General features: G+C 37.0%; 1 protein-coding gene across 3 annotated transcripts in view; it reads left to right on the top strand.

Annotated features, from left to right (window-relative positions):
• LOC131042656 (uncharacterized) overlaps positions 1-19,497 on the top strand; it is a 278,257-nt gene that overhangs the window by 12,472 nt on the left and 246,288 nt on the right. The window lies entirely within an intron of this gene.

Raw genomic sequence — 19,497 nt, 5'->3', positions numbered from 1 at the left:
TGTTTAAGGGTGACTTGAAGATCAAATTCATTGCTCTTTAATTCCCAAACAGGCTATTCCAATTCAGTAGTCTATGTCACCGGTCCGACCCTTGTAGAGCTTGGGTCTGTATTTAGTCTAGCGTGGGTTCGGGGTCAGGATATGGTTTGTAGTGTGTTTCGATAGGGTCCCTCAAATTTTTAGACATTAAGTTTCCATAGTCCATAATTGTTATGGTGTATTTGAGCTTTTGGATTTGACTGCGTGTCTTTTTCTCATCAACATTTCAAATCATACTCCATGATTCATTCATTAGGATAGTTAGCTAGGGTCTTGTTCTGATGTAATCACACATTGCCCCATTGCAAATGGGGATCCCCTTGTTTTTGCTTTTTAGAATAGTGTTTTGGCGTCTTAGGGTTTTGTCTTCAATTTCTCACCTCTGCAAATGAGTCAAGTTTTTCGATCTGGAGGAGTCATCAAAATCAATAAGGAGTAATCAAAAGAGTGTTCTGATGCTACGGATGTGCTTAGAAAAGTCGAAGGAGTAAAATCGCAATTTTTCGGGATCAATTTTGACAACTTCCTATTTTTAGGAATTTTTTTTTCTACTTTTTCTAAAAATAGAAAGTTTTGTTTTTGGCATTTTTCAGGTCGATTCGGGAACCTACTTTTTCATTTTGCTTTTTTCTGAAAATAGAAAGTTGCTTTTTTTCTTTTTCTGGGATTATGGGTGGTTTTAGAGTCAAATGAAATGTCAGGACAAGGAAGTTCACTGTCAAGAATTTAAATGGAAGACCACAAGAAAAGCGGTTAAGTATGGAAGAATTTCTTGATTCAATCATGAGGTCTACTCTAGAGATGGAAGAAATTTCTTGTTTCCATGAAAAAATCCACTCCAATCATGAAAGATTTCAAAATTTCTTGTTTCCATGGATGTCCACTTAGGAATTCTTGGAAAATTCCTCGACCTCACATGAAGTCTGCCCTGGAGATCAAGGATAAATTCCTTGTTGCAACATGAAGTCCGCCGTGGAATCAAGGAAAATCCCTGCTCTCACACCAAGTCCGCCTTGGCAAACAAGGAGAAATCCTTGACTGGGGGTGAAGTCCGCTCAAGCATGTGAGCAAGATCCTTGATTGAATGCTAAGTCCGTCTAGGGAGATACGAAATTTCCTTGACCAAGAAGAAAGTCCGCTCCAAAATTCCTTGGTTGGATGCAAAGTCCACCCTTCCAAGAGAGAAATTCCTTGTGTTACCTTGAAGTCCGCCCTATGCCTAGCATGGAATCCACAAACAAACACAAAGCCCGCCTTACTTAGCAAGAAATTCCTTCAAATCATGTGAATTCTGCCCCCCCCTTTGGTTGAGAATTCCTTAGCCAACCTTGAAGTACGCCTAGGAAGATAGGGAAAATCCTCAAGTGCACATGAAGTCCGCCCAAGGTAAGAAAGAGAAAATCTGGCTAAGTGCTTTTGCATGGAAAAATTCCTTATTCAAGTGCAAAGTCCACCCAAGGTGGATAAAGGAGAAATTTAGCCAGGTATAGGTGAATCGAAGCAAAAAGTTAAAATCAAGATGAAATTTGCCTAAGTGTTGAAAAAGAAGAATTCAAATCAATTTTTTTTGCTAAGTGTTGATGAATTAAAGCAAATATTAAAATTGAAATAAACTTGCCATAAGGGAAAACTTCTAGATTAAAGCAAAAAGAGATTGCCATTGAGGACATGAAAGCAAAAAGGAAGGTTCAACTTAGGGTTCATAACATGATTGGATTCATTTCCAATAAAACATTAAAACAAAAAAACAAAGCAAAGCAAGGATTCGACTTCCTTATAAGCATGAGCATTGGCATTCATTCAATCCACAAGTTGCTTCTCAAAGTTGAAAGTTGAAGCTCAAGAAAGAATCTCTTTCAAACCTCAAGACAAATTTTATAGTAAATTGCAGGTGCAAAACAATTTCTAGGAGAATTCAGACATTTGGAGATGAAGTTGGAAGCAATTCCTTAAAGCAATTTAAGGAATTTCATCAAAATTCTCAGGTTTATGAAGGATTGAAGACAGATTTTCAGAATTTCAATTTCTTTCGCACTTCAAGATTTTCTTCTTTCAGTTTGAATTTCTAATTTTCCAAACTTACACAAGAACTTTTCATCTCAAATTCTTTGAATTTCACGTAAGATCATTGTTGCTTTTTATGCTTTTAACAGTTTTGGAGGCAGAAAATTTCTTGAAGTCTGATTTTTAGTTTCAATTTCCTAATCAGAGTTGATTTCACAAATTTCAAAATTTTCTTAAGTCTGATTTCTGAAAATTCATAAGTTAAATCAGAATTACCCCTTCAAAAATCCTTCAAGTGAGCATCAAACACCATTATTTTTCTAACTTTGGAGTTTTTCATGTTTTTCAGGTGGTAGATGTCAGTTCAAGGAAGGATTTTCAGAAAGGTGCAGATGAAGTTTAAAAACAAAGGACCACAACTAGAGTCCAAGATCGTGACAAAGTGGAAGAAGGTTGCAGAAAAGAATGTATGGGCTCGATGATTGCTTACCTTCACCATTACCCTGCAAGATGATGAGAAATGGAATTGTCCAATCAGCTGAATTTCCTCCAGCTATGTAGTGATACGAGCTGATAATAGAATGCGCCGAACATTACAACATCTAGGAGAGACAAGTTGTGGCACCTGATGGAAAAGTGCTGGCCTACCTTGGAGAGATAGCCATCAAAGAAGCATTTGGCCTACCTTGGAGGATGGCCATCATAGGAGAGACCAGAGAGGAAGCCCTAAATTTTTTTGAAGCAGAACCTATCTTTTGTATTGAAGTAATTAACAAGCAATGGTTGCATAAACCAAGACCTCATTATTCTAAAGTGCCTAAGAAACTTTTCCGGACAGATTTCATAGAAGAGTATGGAGACTTCATCCTACTGCTAAATAGAGCTGCAGGAAGTCTTTAAGCCTCCTCATTCGAACCTTGGATGTATCAATTCGTCAATGAAATCACTACCTGTGTCAAGATGATAAATTGGGCAAGGATAATCAGTGATGACTTAGATGAGCCGTTGAGAAACATGGTGCACACAAAGACTTTTTACTTGAGTTCTTACACCATGTACATGCTAGCAAGATGTTACAAATATAAGGGATTGATTTGCAAAGCTGTTGTGGGAAAAAAGGATGGTCAATTCAATGCATATGATTGCTATCTGCAATTGTGTGAACAGGAAAAATCCCATCTCAAAAGAGTCAATGATACATTCCTAATGTTCATCACTAGGATATTTCAAGGAGGCACTTATCAACGATTGACGTAAGAGGCCAAAGATTTGATAAGCAGATCTTGGTACATTCCATTCCCTTGATTCACATACTTGAGGGTCCAAGGATTTATAGGATGCCCATACAAACATTAAAGATATCCTACAAATTAAATGGTATTGCTAGAGGTCATTAGACAACTCGATACATGTGAGAAAATCCAAAGAGGCAAGAAGGCTGGAAATTATTTTCCTTGTTTCATTGGAAAGATGTTAGAATCCTGTCCATCATCATAGGTAGTTGATAAAGCAGATGTGGAAATGCAATGTTATGCATTCCCCTTCTACTGATCGAGGTCCAACTTTGATCCCCATCACCATATTGGGATGATAAGCAAAACGAAGTATAGACACAAAGTTGATCTTGAATATTTCTGGGCCAATGTAGCTGATGAATACGAAATAAGGAGAATGTGGTCCAGAATATCAATAAGCATGATCAGAACAATCGAACTTTTCCCAATACAAGATCAGTTGGAGGATGATGGAAATTTCACCCAACCACGGTATCAAGAAGAAAAAGATAAAGCTCTTCTTGTAATTGATTGGTCTTGACATGAGCTTTCAGATTGGATACATTAATGAGACCAGTCTTGAAATTCACTAAGTGGTGGGTGGATCAGCAAACTTACAAGTTGAAGGAGAAGAATATTGCCTTCACCAATGATTTAATGGGAAGCATGGATTCCTATTCTTTCGATGAGGATGAAGTGACTCAGGGTACTAAGAAACTAGAAAGTGGAAATTCTAAGAAAAGGAAGGATACAACAAAGAGTTCACTAATGCCAAGAAGAAAGAGGACTTCAGATAAGGAGATTATATGTAATAAACAAAGAGCAAACAATTCATCTCCTCTACCAACACTTCTTTAGTTGAAGGAGTTGGCTCATCCACAAATAGGAATAAAGCTCTAGTTGCAAACGATTTACAAATTGAGATGGAAATCCATTCCCCGATTTGTGAAGAACCAAATGAAAAACCAAATGAAGAACCAATTCAGCAGCAAATTGTTCTTAATGGCCATGATAATATAGTAACAGTAATGGATGAGGAATTGGAGAATATTGAAGTTGATATCTTGGAAGAGGGTTTTCAAGAGGGAATGATTTCCGTACTTAGGGGAATTGAAGGAAGTGAAGGAAATCAGGTGAATGAAGAGGATGATGGCATTGAACAACCAACATTACTAGATTGGTTAGTAGCAAGAATGAAAAAGAAAGCTATTGTAGAAGTCAAACCAGTGGATGATTTAGCAGAATTCTTAGCCAGACTCAACCGGCCCGTGGAAAAGAAGAAAGCAAAGAAATATTCCTTAATCGATAAGGATGGTACATGATCTCGTTCAATACAGGTGGCCATTCCAAAAGTTGGCAAAACAAAAGAGGATGTCACCTTAAAGATTATGAACTAAGGATTGTGGACATAGCTCATGCTACAAAAGAACAAGAAATCTAGGAGTTAGATGACTCAATCAATGCCATTAAGGAAAGGCTAAGGAAAGAAGAAGAAAAAAAGAACAAACTCAAAGTGGAGAATGAACAATTGAAGGATTAAATCCAACATTTGGTAAATCTTATTAGGAGAGAAGAGGCAACAGTCGCTCCACCTTTGGTTCTCCCGCAAGAATCAATTGAGAATTTTGAAGGAATGAAGATGGCAGCTGAAGAAGCCAAGGAATGTATTATAAAAGTTGCAAACAAAGCCCCATGAAAATCGTGGAGGGATTGGCATAGGTCTATGGTCGGATCTCCCTATTCATATATAGAATCTAGAACATAGCTAAATTTCGGGAAGATTTTCAAATTGTCCAAGAAAAGACAATTCCATGTTTGAAGGTGCTGAAAGGAATTCTTGAACATGACTTGGTCAATGGAAATGTAATTGATGCCGAAACATCATATGACTTCAGCACATGGTATCACGCCTTGCTGGCAAGAGGAGAGGTCTTGGAGAGGATGAAAATTGATGGTGCCAGAATAGAAGAAATAATCAAAGTTGTCCAAGACAAGGTCTTCATCATAGTTTCCGATGTGCTTCAGGAGGAAATAGTCTGAAACAAGGACTTGGATGTAGAGAACTTGAAGGCAAAAATTCAAAACAACTTTTTCACTTCCGCAAATCCAATCCAAAAGCAACATTTCAGCAAGGCATTTTCATTAATGTCCATCGAGGATGTTTTTCGAAAACTGGAAATGGATTGGATAACCACTTTTGCCACATGTCAAGATGAGATGGACATGATGGAATACAAGATTGATATTTGGCCAAGTGTCCCAATGGAAGAGGTCGACCCCATAGTGACTAGGTTAATTGAATTCGCTGCCAAGGAAAAGGATAAGGGACACTCGCTTCTAGAAGAAAGATGGATTTATTAGTTGTTTATTTCTCATTTGTCCATTTTGGATAACTATGTTAGCTTGCCTTAATTAGAATTTGATGTTTTAATCTTGGCCGTTGATCTTAAATCAATCTGAGCCATTGCTTTGTAATGGGGTGGCTATATAAACCGTCCTCCTCTCATTTGTAAGGGGGGAGATTTCGAAGAAATCGTTGTAGTGATATTTCTTAAGTAATAGACATAATTCATTGTTCAAAATGTTCGTGAATTTTTGCCTACTTTTGCAAGTTAGCATGGTTTCTTGGCTCTCAATAGAACAAATTTAATTTCCAAGTTGATAGATTGAATGAAGGATTTGATAGGATTGCTTAATGTGGAGTTAACGTGTTCATACTTTTCATAATTGGATGTTTTTCAATTATTTTTTAAAGTTAGCTTGAACTAGGAATTGAAAACTTAACTTCTATTGGTTTAAAGGATTGTTTTAAATTCCAATTTTGCAATTTTTGTCTCTAGAGTTCATAGGATTAGGACTATCTTCCTAAATCCTCATCCTTTTGCCCTTTTTTCCAAGTCTTGATAGAAGTAGGATCAATACTGCAAAATTATTTAAAAAAAGAAAAGAATAAAAAGAAAGTTAGGAATCGGCAGAATCTTTAGATTGATTAGATCATCGAACAATTATGTAAGTCCCCCTTGAGATTACCAACAAATCACAACAAACCAACTGAGACTATCTGTATGAATTTGGGAACCTTGTAGTCGTCTTTGTGATCGCACAGTTCAACTGTTTAGGATTGTTTTCTCATTACATTTATAGTATTTTGACTTTAAATGTAAACATAAAATAAAACAAATGTTTAAATAAATGATAAATTTTAAATCACTTTATGAGATATTTATTTTATTTAATTGAGAAAGTCAAAAGGTTTTTTTTTGCATTAATAAGGCTTGCAGGCCTTTTCAGGGATATTTTAGGGGTCATAAATGCATAATTAAGAGCTTCTAGGGTAAGGGTTGATGAGGCTTGACTTTTGACTCAAGCCCATCCCCTTCTAGACATGTTTAGACCCCTAAAAAATAGGCTTTTTGAGCTTGCTCGACCCAAAAAGAAGTGGGGATATCTTATTCATTATCTAACTTTTTTAAAAGCATATATACTGCAGGACTTCATTATTTCAAAGGTTCTTACCTTTTGCTTCTTGCAGATTATAATTTTTAGAGTTCTCTTTGCAGAAAGGAAGGAGTTTGTAACTCAGTTTCAGAGAGTTTGACAGCATTGTAACACCTTTTTTCAGTAATAATCAGTTCATACCTTCCCATTTTTTTCTGGTATTGTGTCCTTGATGTTAGTACAGGTTTTTATGTGACATTCTTTGTCCTTGAAACTGTATTTTTATGTGGGGATCTTATGCAGAAGTATAATTATTTGCAGGTTATAAGCTTTGTGTGTGAAATAGCAGTCTTAGGTTGTGAGAAAGTGTGTTTTTTCCTCTTGACACTGTAATTTTTAACCTTCTTATGAATTGTTGATGCAAAGATTATAATTATTGGGTTGTGTAGGAGAACCTTTCATTGCTGGCTTTATTGTGTGTTATTTGTTGTGAATCTCAAATTATCATTTTGGTGCATCACCTTAAGCAGTAGGTTCATTTTTATGTTCTCCTTCTTCTCTTTTCTCAGCCAAGTCATTAGGGTAGATTAATTAGGTGATAACCAGCTAAGAACCAACTTTTTCTGGAGGCTCACTCCAAGTTTTAGGCAACCCACAGGCCTAGGAGTGTTCCCATGTGTTACAAGTCTACTGAGTTGATAGCTTAGCAAATAGAGGTGCAGGTTCTAGTGATAACAAGGACATGGAACATTTTGATAAAGAGAGAATAGGATATCTCTGGGTATTTTATTCTGAATTGAGCGTTCATAAAAATGTAATGTCCCCATTTTCCGGTGAAAATAATTAATTAATTTCTAAGTTGTCCAAAAGGGTAATTTAAAGACTACTTTAAATTAATTATTTAAATTATTTAATATTTTAAAATAAAGTCACTTTTGGGAGTCATAAGAATAAATTAAATAATAAAGTGATTTTAATTAATCATTTTCCAGAAGTTTCTTGGGCATCTTATAAAAGAGGCAAGGGGTCTCATTTGCGGATGGAGAAGAATATAGAAGATTGAGGATTTGTTTTTTCTTTGCGGAAATTTTTGGTTTGGGCTTTAGGCCAAACTAAGTTGGCGGGATAGAAACCCCAAAGGTTTGGAGCTAAGGACGGAAACCCTCATGCTTCTTGGAGTGATTCCACTCAGGGTTTGACAAAGTGCTGAAGGTTGTAGCGAGGATGAAAACCCTCGTTCATGGTGAACTTGTTCTCAAAGAGATTTCCTAGTTTGTCAAATTTAAGTATTGGTTTGGATTGAGGGAAAGACTTATTACCAGTCTGAATCGGTGTGGATAGATAAATAAATTGAGAAATTTGTTATCTGAGTTTGTTATTGATTAATTTAGAGTTTGGTTGAGTTTTATTTTCCAATATGTCCCCTATTTTCAAAAATCAGATTTATAATGGATTGAAGATTTTTCTAAATATTGTTGGCGCTAAAGACAAAGGAAATTCTTTAAGAAGGAACCGGGCCACTAATTTTTTTTTATTTGGTGCGATTCATCTAAGGGAAATTGTAATCACATCACTCCATATTGTTCCTTTTCTCATGAATACGATAAAGAATTCAAGTGATATTTGGAAAGATTTCTAGCAGGATGTGGCTTAAAGGATTGCTGTAGCTGACGTAGAGCATTATGTGTGTAGATGCTGGGAAAAAAAGGTAAATTGGAAGCAGGACATGGCATCAAAAAGGATAAGTAACAGTTCAAACTTGATGGAAGGAAGTATTTTGGATGTCTATGTTTGCATATGCGATAAACCCGAGAAAAGACCAAGTTTCAGAAAGTGACACAAATAGGGAAAAAAGACAAACGAAAGGCAAAGGTTTAAAAAGAGAATCACAACTTTATTAAAACTAGATAAGACAAAATTAGGATAAGACAAATACCAAAGGCAGGTCTCAAAAGAAGACAAACAAATTAGAGAGAAATCGTGGTGGTTGGGAGTGATTTTAAAAAAAGACAAATTTCCAAAAAAGACGAATCTGCTGCTAATAAGCTTGCACTTGCTGGAAGTTCTGAGTGTATTTCAGACCTGTGGATGGTGATTTCAGACACTTGGAGTGAAGAAGAATTGATCTGAGCATTCTTGGAGTGTTGGGTTTGTGTTGACGTGTCTGAAATCGCATTGTTGCAAACTCCATATGGCCAACGCAGAATAGAATAACCAGTTGAGTATCCTATCCTCTCTTGAGATAAGGAAGTCCCCTAATGCTATTTTTTTATATTTGATCAAAGGGGACAACCTCAAGGTTTCTCTTGTCAGGTCTTGATTGTGGGACTACTCAATGGTTTGATGTGTTTTTGCTGGAAACACAAGGGGACTTACGATTTGCAACAAATTGGTCTGCTGTGATTCTCGAATTACGCAATAAAAAGCAAAAGGAAAGGGTTAGGAGATCTAAAACTAACAACACGGGTATGCGGGTAGACAGATTCAACATAACCAATTCCTGCTTGGCTAGAATAGCTCACAACCTTGCAGGAACGGTGCAATCTTCAAAGGGACTTGGAAGATTTTCAGACTGGAGACGCACGGCTAAGCACCCAATTCTGGCGCAGCTCAGACGGACACTTGCAATTGAACTAAGCACAATTAAAGGCTCAGGTTAACCATACAAAAGGATACACAATCAGTATATCCTCAATGGTATGAGCCTGAATCTATCAAATACTTGCACACCCAAAATAGAAAGATCTATCTAAAATGTTGTGAGAAACCATGCAAACAGGATGAAAACAAGACAATAAACACCAAATCAATGTTTATATATCGATTTCAGCTGCCTATTACAACAATTTCTGTAGCATCTCTATGATACTGCTTAAAATCTAACCTATTCTAACTCCAAAATCTAACTCTCTCACCAGAGTCTAACTATTTAACAATCTCTAACTATCTAACCATCTAACCCTTTACAAAAGAAAGGCCTCTGCCTTTTATAGATATTACAATTTTGAATCGAAGGCTAGGATGGACTACATCCAAGGGTCCTGATCTGCCTTCCAGAAGTTGGCAGCTTTAACCCATGCCGAATTAATTCTCAGTTATCCAACCAGCAACTATCTCAACTACCTACCACTATTTGGCTTTAATTCAGGTCTATCCAATCTTCTTGGTGGTTGGGAATAGTTATCCACAAAAATATCTTGTGCGAGACCCATAGGCAGTTTACAATAAAGCAGTTTCAATTTTAAAACTGAATTTCTGGACTTAAATCCAGCTGTGTGCTTTTTCTCAAGAAGGCATAAACTTTGCAGCATTGAGAGTGTTCTTTGGTCTTTGGTCCTGGTGGTGGACTTCATCTTTGTTTAGCGGCATGGTTCCCAATGTTTGGTTGCTCTCGCGCTCCTGCAACACGTTCCCACATCTTTTTCTTTTTCAGCCTTCAGCGCCTGGCCTTGATTGCGATCCTTCTTCGATTTGTGTTTCAGGTTTTTCTCCCAGTTCTCCAATGACGTCTCGCGACCTGCGAACAATCAATTTCATTTTAATAAATCAATTTAAAAAATTAAATAATTTAATTTAACAAACATTAAATTTAATTATGACGTCTGGCTTGAGAAGCTCTTTGTGAGATGTATCTTGAAAATGCTTCTCCTTTCTCTTCGAATGTGAAATCTGATCCTTGGTCTTGATAGTGTTTAGGTGATTTACTTTTGCGTGATTTTACCTTTGGAGTCTTGGGCGTTTTGAATGGGTTTATGGTGTTTTGAAAACTTCTTAAGCGCGATTCTAGAGGCTTGAAGAGCCTCTGCAAATTTTAAAATCCTAACACTCATGCCTTTTTTGCTGAATTTCGGAGAATGGGGGAGGGGGGTTTGCAGACTTTAAACTTCACGTCTCCATCTTCTAAATTATGAACTCCGCGTTTTTTCACGTTTTGATGCCTAATGCACTTACTGCACTGCGATTTTCGGATAAATGGGAGACTTTGCCAATCTCGAATCCCTTGTATTTGCCTTATACGTGTTGCGACTTTGGGCTCTATGGCGAATTTCGGATCGTTTGGAGTTTTCGCCAAAATAAAGCATTTCAGACCTTTGACGCTTTTTGCGGATTTTTAAGTAAACTTCGGACCATTCATCGTTTTCGCCAATTTGGAGTTTTCGCAATTTTTGCCCATTGTGGAGTTTCCGGACCTTTAATGCCTTTTGGTGAATTTCTAAGTTTTAAGCGTTTTAGTGAACTGGAGGCATTTTCGGACCTAGACCACCTTTTGGGAAATTTTGAATTTGGCCCCAGGGTCTGAAATTGGAGGACTTAAGTGAAATTCGGACCTCTGGGGGCTTTTTGCAACTTTCCAAGCATTTTCGGACTTAAAGCACCTTTTGGGAAATTTTGAATTTGGCCCCAGGGTCCGAAATTGGAGGACTTAAGTGAAATTCGGACCTCTGGGGGCTTTTTGCAACTTTCCAAGCATTTTCGGACCTAAAGTACCTTTTGGGAAGTTTTGAATTTGGCCCCAGGTTCCGAAATTGGAGGACTTAAGTGAAATTCGGACCTCTGGGGGCTTTTGGCAACTTTTGAACCTTTTCACATTTTAGCCCCAGGGTCCGAAATTCGCCCCTTTGGGCATTTTGGCGATTTAAAACTTTTTCCTCAAGAAGTGCGAGCTTGGGCACTTGGGCGAGTTTGTCAAGATCTCGCCGAAGGATCATTTTATGGAATATAACATTTATACTTCAAGTTATATTCCATATATACTTTCAGGATGTTTGAGAGTGGTTTCGGACTTCCAGGAGTTATATTGCAAATTCTAGTTTTTGGAGGATTCCTCAGTTTTCCAGACTTAGTCAAATTTCAGGATCAAGACATTCCAGACTTAGCCAAATTTCAGGGCATTTGAAGATCAAGATGACATTCCAGACTCCATCACTCACCAACTTGACCTAACCCAGACCTTCAAGGATGATATTCACTCACCAAGCAAGACACAATGAGCAACAAGAGCAAAACCAGGCCCTAAGGAAGACTCTCAAAGAAACCCTAATTCTGGGGCCCTATTGACTCACCCTGGCTCAAGCAGAGCCTGCCATCCCAACGACTCCCCTGACAGCACTCATCATGCAAAGGCTAACAGACAAAACCTTAAAAAAAACTAGAAAAACAAATCCTAGAAAGCGAAAAGCAGGGGTCCCACTTATGGGGCGATGTGTGAATACGTCACAGCAGCCCCTAGAGGCCGAATTTGGTTTAGCGGCACTTGACCCTTCATATCCCCTTCCTCTTCCGCAAAGACAAAAAGGCACAAACCGGGGGGTCCCTGTGCAAGACTGCTATGGGTGTGCGATTTGCACAACAGTTTGGTATGTGAAGGCTTAATGACCTAAATGCTTCTCTTGTGACCTTGCAAATGAACCTTGGAAGACTGATTCAGCAAGCTGATGACTCTCTTACTTTCCAGAACTGCTGCATCAGGTCTGAATGATTGTAATTACTTGTTTTTTCCCAGGTATTCATTAACATTGTTCGGTGTTGTTTAATCCTTTACAAGTATCAATGAATGAATGTGAATACGTTCTTCCTCAAGTTTGTAATCAGCATTTTGTATGAGCAATTGAATCAAAAACTGAAATCAGAAAATGCATCAGCAGTAAACCATTGAATCAAAAACTGAAATCAAAAAATGCATCAGCAGTAAATCATATTTACAATGTTGATGATTTCATAGTTGATACAGCAGTGTTCAATCTTATTTCATGCTGAATGTTCTTTAAGTTGTTTGGACTTCTCTTTGATGGTGCATGAATCCTGAAACTAATCAACCTGCCAAACTGATACATTGACATTCAAACTAGCAAACCATTTCACAAAAAATTGGTATCAACTAGGTTGTTCTATTACAGTGGTATCAGAGCTGGTGAACCTGCCAGCCTGTGGAGCTGAACATTGAAGTGTGCATCAGATTTGGTGATTTCTAGATTGGAAAGCAAGTTTAACTTAGAGAAAAACTATGAAGCCAAGAGAAAATCAGAGAATTGGTCCCTTCTCAAAAGAATTCAATGATACATTTAATTGTGTTCAACGAAGGGACTTGCAAAAAGAAGAGGAAGTGAGAAATTGGCTCCTTATAATTGGATTAGAATTGGATTTTATGAATTTTCATGTTGATTTTCTCTCTAAGTTGGAGTAATTAGACTCATTTGTGTAAGGTAGACCAATCAGATTCGAGGCTTGTGAATAAGGCTTTGAAGCCATTAATGCTCACTTTGGTCCAACACAGGTTTTTAGAACATCCTCATGAAGATGTAAGACTTGCAATTATCTCTTGTCTTAGTGAGATCACAAGAATAACAGCTCCTGTAGCACCCTATAATGATGATGTATCGAGGAAGGTTCGACAATTGATTGTAAAGAGCTTTCATGGGTTTAGACTGGTGGTGAATGGTGCTTAGTGGTGTTAAGAATGGGATTTTCTGTCTCACTAGAGTGCTAGTGCAGGCCAACCCCCTCGTGGACACGTGGCTGCTTGATCGTGGGTGGGTCCTAGCCCTGGGTACACGCCCAACGGGAATCTACACCACCGCAACATTTAGGCCGAAACATCACAACCCACCAGACTTCATAGGGCTCGACCTCGAGACCTCGGATTTAATACCAAGGCAAGCAACCACTACGCCAAAAGCCTAGACTGGTGGTGAATGGTGCCCAATGGTGTTAAGAGTGGGGTTTTTCTTCCCACCATAGTGCCAGCGCAAGCCAGCCCCTTCTTGGACATGTGTTTGCCCAATCGTGGGTGGGTCCCAACCTTGGGTACACGCCTAGCAAGAATTCTCACCACCGCAACATTTAGGCCAGAACATCACAAAATTTCACACCAACAGGGCCCTCAAAACCAGTGTGGGTTCATCTAGGATGAACCAAGACACACTTGTGGCTAATTTCCAAAATATTTTCTTTGTTGCAGCAACGTATCCCTGTTTTCCCTCTATAAATTGTTAGAAACTTTGAGACAAACAAAATGACATATTTATTAAGAACACACTGCACTTGAAAAAATCGTGCCGAAAAGGAAGTAAATAGATGTTGATTTTGATTCCTGGTTTCTCTTTTGGAGGTGGCTAGTCCTAATTGGTTGAGGTGGCAACCTCAATTTATGAGGGAAGAAAGGTGAAGAGAGGGAAAAGAAGAGGGCACAATAGGATCATTGACGTGAAGGATTATAATTATAATTGATCAATATTTAGGTTTTTATTATTGATTATTAGAGCAAAATTTTTTATTTAATAAATATTTATCATCAATATTTAAGTTTTTAATTTTTTTTGATCATTAAATGGGAGCATAGGGGCTGCACCCATTGTATTGATAATAAAGTACTTTTACATATAAGATTTCATATCAACCCCAGCCCTAGGTTGAAGCTAGGCCTAGCCGAACTAAAAACTACCGTGACACCTAGCATAAGAATTAGCCAACACATTAACAAGTGACAATGGAGATAAATTGTAAGTATACAACAGTGACTATAAACTTAGACACTATCTTTGAACCTTGCATACCAATACTAGTTATGCTGGGACTCCAGAAATTAGACACCAGACCGTCCTCCCTTCTTTGCCTCCATCCAAGCTTTCATTGCGCATTCAGGGCGACATTGAGCATGGTCCTCCTCAATTGTCATCTCCTTGTCTGCATTCCCAAACTTTGGGTCTTCTTCAATTCTGTCCACCCCAAACTCCTCTTCCTCGTCTTCAAGTCCCATCAACCCTTCCTCTTTTTGGTAATTTTGCAAGCAACCAATTCTACCTTCCAACACCAAATTCAACATTTGTTTCAATAACAGTACACTCCTTTCCACAACCTTCTTCCTTATAGGTAGGAGGGAAGGCTGAAGGGAGTGAATTAATGAGTATTTTTCAACTTCCCTACCAAGACACCTAACCACGTAATAGTTTGTAACTCTCAAATCAAAATCAACATTTTCCATCACATCTATTTCTCCCAAATAACAGTTCCAAATTAACCTCCTGTACATCACTCTCGTTGTGGCCTTCATCTCACCAACATCCAAAACTGTGCCAGGAACATGGCCACTACATCTGTATTACATCTTCTAATTCTCCCAAGTAATAGTTCCAAATTAACCTCCTGTACAACACCCTCGTTGTGGCCTTCATTTCACCAACATCCAAGACTGTGCCAGGAACGTGGCCACTGCATCTGTATTTACTCTTTATCAATGGTCTGATTTTAGGAAATCATCTCCCGAAATCACCTTTAGAACATGTATAGTGAGGCCATGGTTTTTTTTGAAAATGCACTTCAACCTCTTATCGCTCACCTCTCGAATGAAGGACATTTGGCACTTCTTGCTAACAAGTTTGAGCGTTGTATCTATTGTTGTCGCTTTCTACTTGCCAACAAACTCTAGCAATATGACATCCTTTCTTGCCCTTGAGATCCATCTAAAAGCTTTCACATCTGTGATGTGAGCCTCTTCACATGTTTCTCGAAAACCAATGATCGTACAATCAATACCAAAACTCCAAAACTCCTCCATTACCTCAAACCCGCCAACTTTCTCAGATGATAAATATGCTAGTTTTTTGCGTTTGTATTAAGGTTACCTCGTCCTCCTTGCTAAGTCATCAAATATGATTATCTTAATGCCGAGTTGGCTAGAGAATGGGCCAACTCATTCCCCTCAGAGTAGACATGAGAAATCTTAAATTCATCAAAATATCGAATTGCCTCCCATATCGTGCCTACCCATTTTCAAAGTTTCTAGTTAGGAGTCATCTTTTGTCTATTTGTATTAACTATTAGAAGAGAGTCTCCTTTGAGATGCAATCTATTACTTTTAATTCTATTCCATAGATCAATCCCAACAATGGTGTGCAAAATTCTACATTGTTGTTCGTAGTCACTTCCAGTACTCACTCTTTTCACAAAGCGCCTTTCTACCATGATCTTGAGCAACACACCCAACCTTGCTTATCCCAGGGTTGCCCTTTGAGGCTCCATCAAAATTAACTTTCACCCAACCTTCCTCCAAAGCTGCCCAGGACACTCTTGCTCTCGGGTTCCAAGGAGGATCAACCCTCCTAACTAATAATATTATTTACTCTTTTCAAATAACAAATTTTTTTTTTTTTTAAATTATATTATTGTTATTATATTTATGCAATATAACTTATAACCCTAATCTTAATAACATAATAATTAAAATTACACATACAACTAAATTTGTTAATCTAACTAAAAATAATTATAATAATAAAATAATTTTAATATAAACTCATAGTTTTACTTCTAATTAAAATTCTTTTTAAAAAATAAAAATAAAATAAAATGAAAATAAAAAGAAAAGCCTAAACCTAAATTCTACCTTCAAACATAAAAAAGCCTCATAATTTTCTGTAAATAATTTAAATAAGTTATCAGTATTAATATTAATAACCAAAATTTTTATTATATGTTAATTAATTTTTTAAAATTAATAATATATATTGATATATTCTTTATTAATTATTAATATTAAATTTCTTTATAGTTTTATTATTATTTATATCATATATGAATTTTATATTCTATTGCATAAACTATAGATATTATTATATAAAAATATGCTATATTTTTTATTTTTATTTTCATTGTTTTTTTATAGACAAACCCAAAATGAACCAAACCCCCCAAAAAAATTTGATCGAACCCATGAACATAGTTTTAAGACTCGTGGACTCGCCACGGACTCGCATGTCCAGTGGCGCCACGAGTCGTCTCGCCATGGACTCACGAGGCGAGTCGTGGCGAGTCTTTTGACTAGACTCGTGCAACCCAAAAAACAAGTCAAAAAATTATCTAAATCTTTTTTTTCGAGTCAGTCTCATTCCCTTCATCAGAACATGTACATGTAATATAACATTTAAGTATAAGTGGCATTTCAATATGTCTTTTTCCTTTCTTATACTTTAAGTTATGTTTCATGTATATATTGGCAGGATGTTTGAGAGTGGTTTCAGATCTCTAGGAATTATAATGCAAATTCTAGGTTTTAGAAGATCTTTTAAATTTTCAGACAGTCAAATTTCAGTAATCAGTAGGCTCCTATTAGCATTCTCTCTCCCTCTCTATCTCACTCACTTTATCTGCCTCGAATTTTAGACCTATCTATCTCCCTATCACTCTTCTTCTATCCTCTCTCTCTACCACTCTCTATCTTAGTCTCTCCTCTCTCCCCCAAGATCTAGACCTATCATTATATGTAATTTTGTAAACATTTATAAACTTATGCTTCTATTGTACATTTTAAAGTTTGAAACTATGAGTATGAATGATGAAATTTCAAATATTCAGTGTTTGGAGATCATATGACATGTGTAATGTTTCAATTATGGCTCTTATTTTCTCTAAATGCATTAATTTCTTTATGTTTTTTTGTAAAACTACGGATTTTTTTTTGCCAAGTCTTTTGCGAGTCTTTCACGAGTCCGAGTCCAAGTCCAATTTTTTGGTTTGCCGAGTCCGTGGCGAGTCCGAGTTTTAAAACTTTGCCCCGTGAACCCAAACTTGCACCCGTAGTAGGATTAGTAACTTAGTCAGCAGTGAAAGGCATCAATTTTGAGGCAATTTTGGAATGTGTCTAGGTGGAAAGTGTGCCAAATTTTGAGGGGAGATGACTGCTATAAACTCCAGTCACCTTGCCAGTTGGAGGATAGATTTGAGGGTGAAATTGAAGACAAATGCAGTGCCACAAAATTGAGTACAGATTTGGCCACTGAGAGTTAGGGTTACTGGTGAAAATTCATTGGAAAATCCTAGGGTTTCATCTAGTACTTGAGTGCCATCACCTAAGGTTTGAGTTGTTGTTGGAGCACCATCTTCCTAGGCTAGGGTTTGGTGAACTTGTGCAGAATAAGATTTTTTTTAAAGAGAATGTTACATAAAGGTCTTTATGGTCTCGTAGGCCTTAATTTGGTTTGCTGGAAGGGGATGCATGCCCTTGATCCCATTGGGATCTACCATTCCTAGACCTAGCTTTGGTTTTAAAAAAAAACGAAAATTGTTTGCCCCTGCTTTGGATGGAAAATCTGAGCTTTTTTTCTGATTAAATCTTGAGTAATTTAATTTGATATATATTTTTGGTTTGCCAAGATTCAATCAAGATTCAAAGTAACGCTATTACAGTACAAACTATTTTGATTTATCTTTAACATTTATGGTAAGAGATGTTTTATAGTGCCTGAAATGTCATTTTGAAACATATTTCACAGCTTGAGAAAACATAAAGTCATCTACTCATCCTGCATATGACCATATGTTATGCACATTAGAGGAAAACCATTTCATAGAAGGATGCAAAATATTGTTGTGGCTGTTGGTGGCCTAGGTCTGAAATTTGTCACAGATGGTGGAATGGTGAGATGGAGTCTTTTCATGCTACAAAGTTGTGTAACATCTGCTCTTTGGCCCAATTGTGTTGAGCAGCAGTGCAGTGAAATACATTTTGACAATCTTTACTTATTGAAATGTTAAGGAGGGATTTAGCAATTTAAGGATTCCACAGTCCATAATGTAAAACTAAGGCTTTTGGAAAAGGTCTGTGTGAAAATTTAAAAAGCATTGTTGTTTTAGATCACAATATAATGATATATAATCTATCATTAGGATGAGATGTGTGTTAAGATGTACAAAAGAGCTTTTTTTTATATGGGTAACCCTTTACATTACATGAGATTCTACCATATTAGAGCATTAATTAAGCTCATTTGAGTTTAGTTATGTTATAAACTAGCCCTTACTCACAAAGCTTAAAGTTAATTTATGGCCCTAAGTTATTGCGATTGGAATGGGTGCTGGTACGGGTATGTATGTATGTATGTATTCATGCATGCATGCATACATACATACATACATACATATGTATATGTATATATGTATGCTTGTATATATATGTGTGTGTGTGTGCACACACATATATTTGTATGTATCTATGTATGTATGTATACATACATACATACATACATATATATGTATGTATATATGTATATATATATATACATATATACATATATCTATATATATGTATGTATGTATGTATGTATGTATGTACGTACATACATACATACATACATACATACATACATACATACGTTTGTATGTATATATGCCACTTCCACTAGCCATGTATTGTATAGGCTATCTCATCTGAAGAGATTTCCAATAGATCCCGATTCCTTGTGACTCCTTTATTGTAATCAAGTTTCTTACATGATAAGAGTTCCTAATAACTAGTGGGAGTCTTGAAGTTGAGACTTGAGACCCCAATGGGGGTTTGGGGGTAGCACCCCTCTTGGGGGTTTCAATAGCTTTTGCCTCGTCAGTGCAAATATCTTATATGGTGTTTTATCGCATTTGAGTGTTCCATTAGTGCTTACTTTTCTACTTCATTGTTGCGAATGCCAGCTAAGTGCTCTTTAAACCTGGTCTGAATTGATCTGTCCATATCCGCTAGAAATGTTTTGCCACAAAAGCATTGACACATTAGGCCTCACTTTTAGTTTGGGTTCCAACCCATCTTTGGCTGATTTGAAGGTCAACTTGATCTTGTTCTGTGGAATGAAAATTGTCTTGATATGCGGTGCTTCATATTCTAGAAATCTGTGGAAACATCTTTAATATAAAGAGGAAAAGATTGGATAGGACCTGAATAACCCACATCAGCTTGGCATTGTGCCAGTGACCTTTC

This window comes from Cryptomeria japonica, chromosome 3 (assembly GCF_030272615.1).
Source record: "Cryptomeria japonica chromosome 3, Sugi_1.0, whole genome shotgun sequence".
Taxonomy (NCBI): Eukaryota; Viridiplantae; Streptophyta; class Pinopsida; order Cupressales; family Cupressaceae; genus Cryptomeria; species Cryptomeria japonica.
Note: the sequence above shows the minus strand (reverse complement) of the source record. Positions and strands in the feature narration are given on the sequence as shown.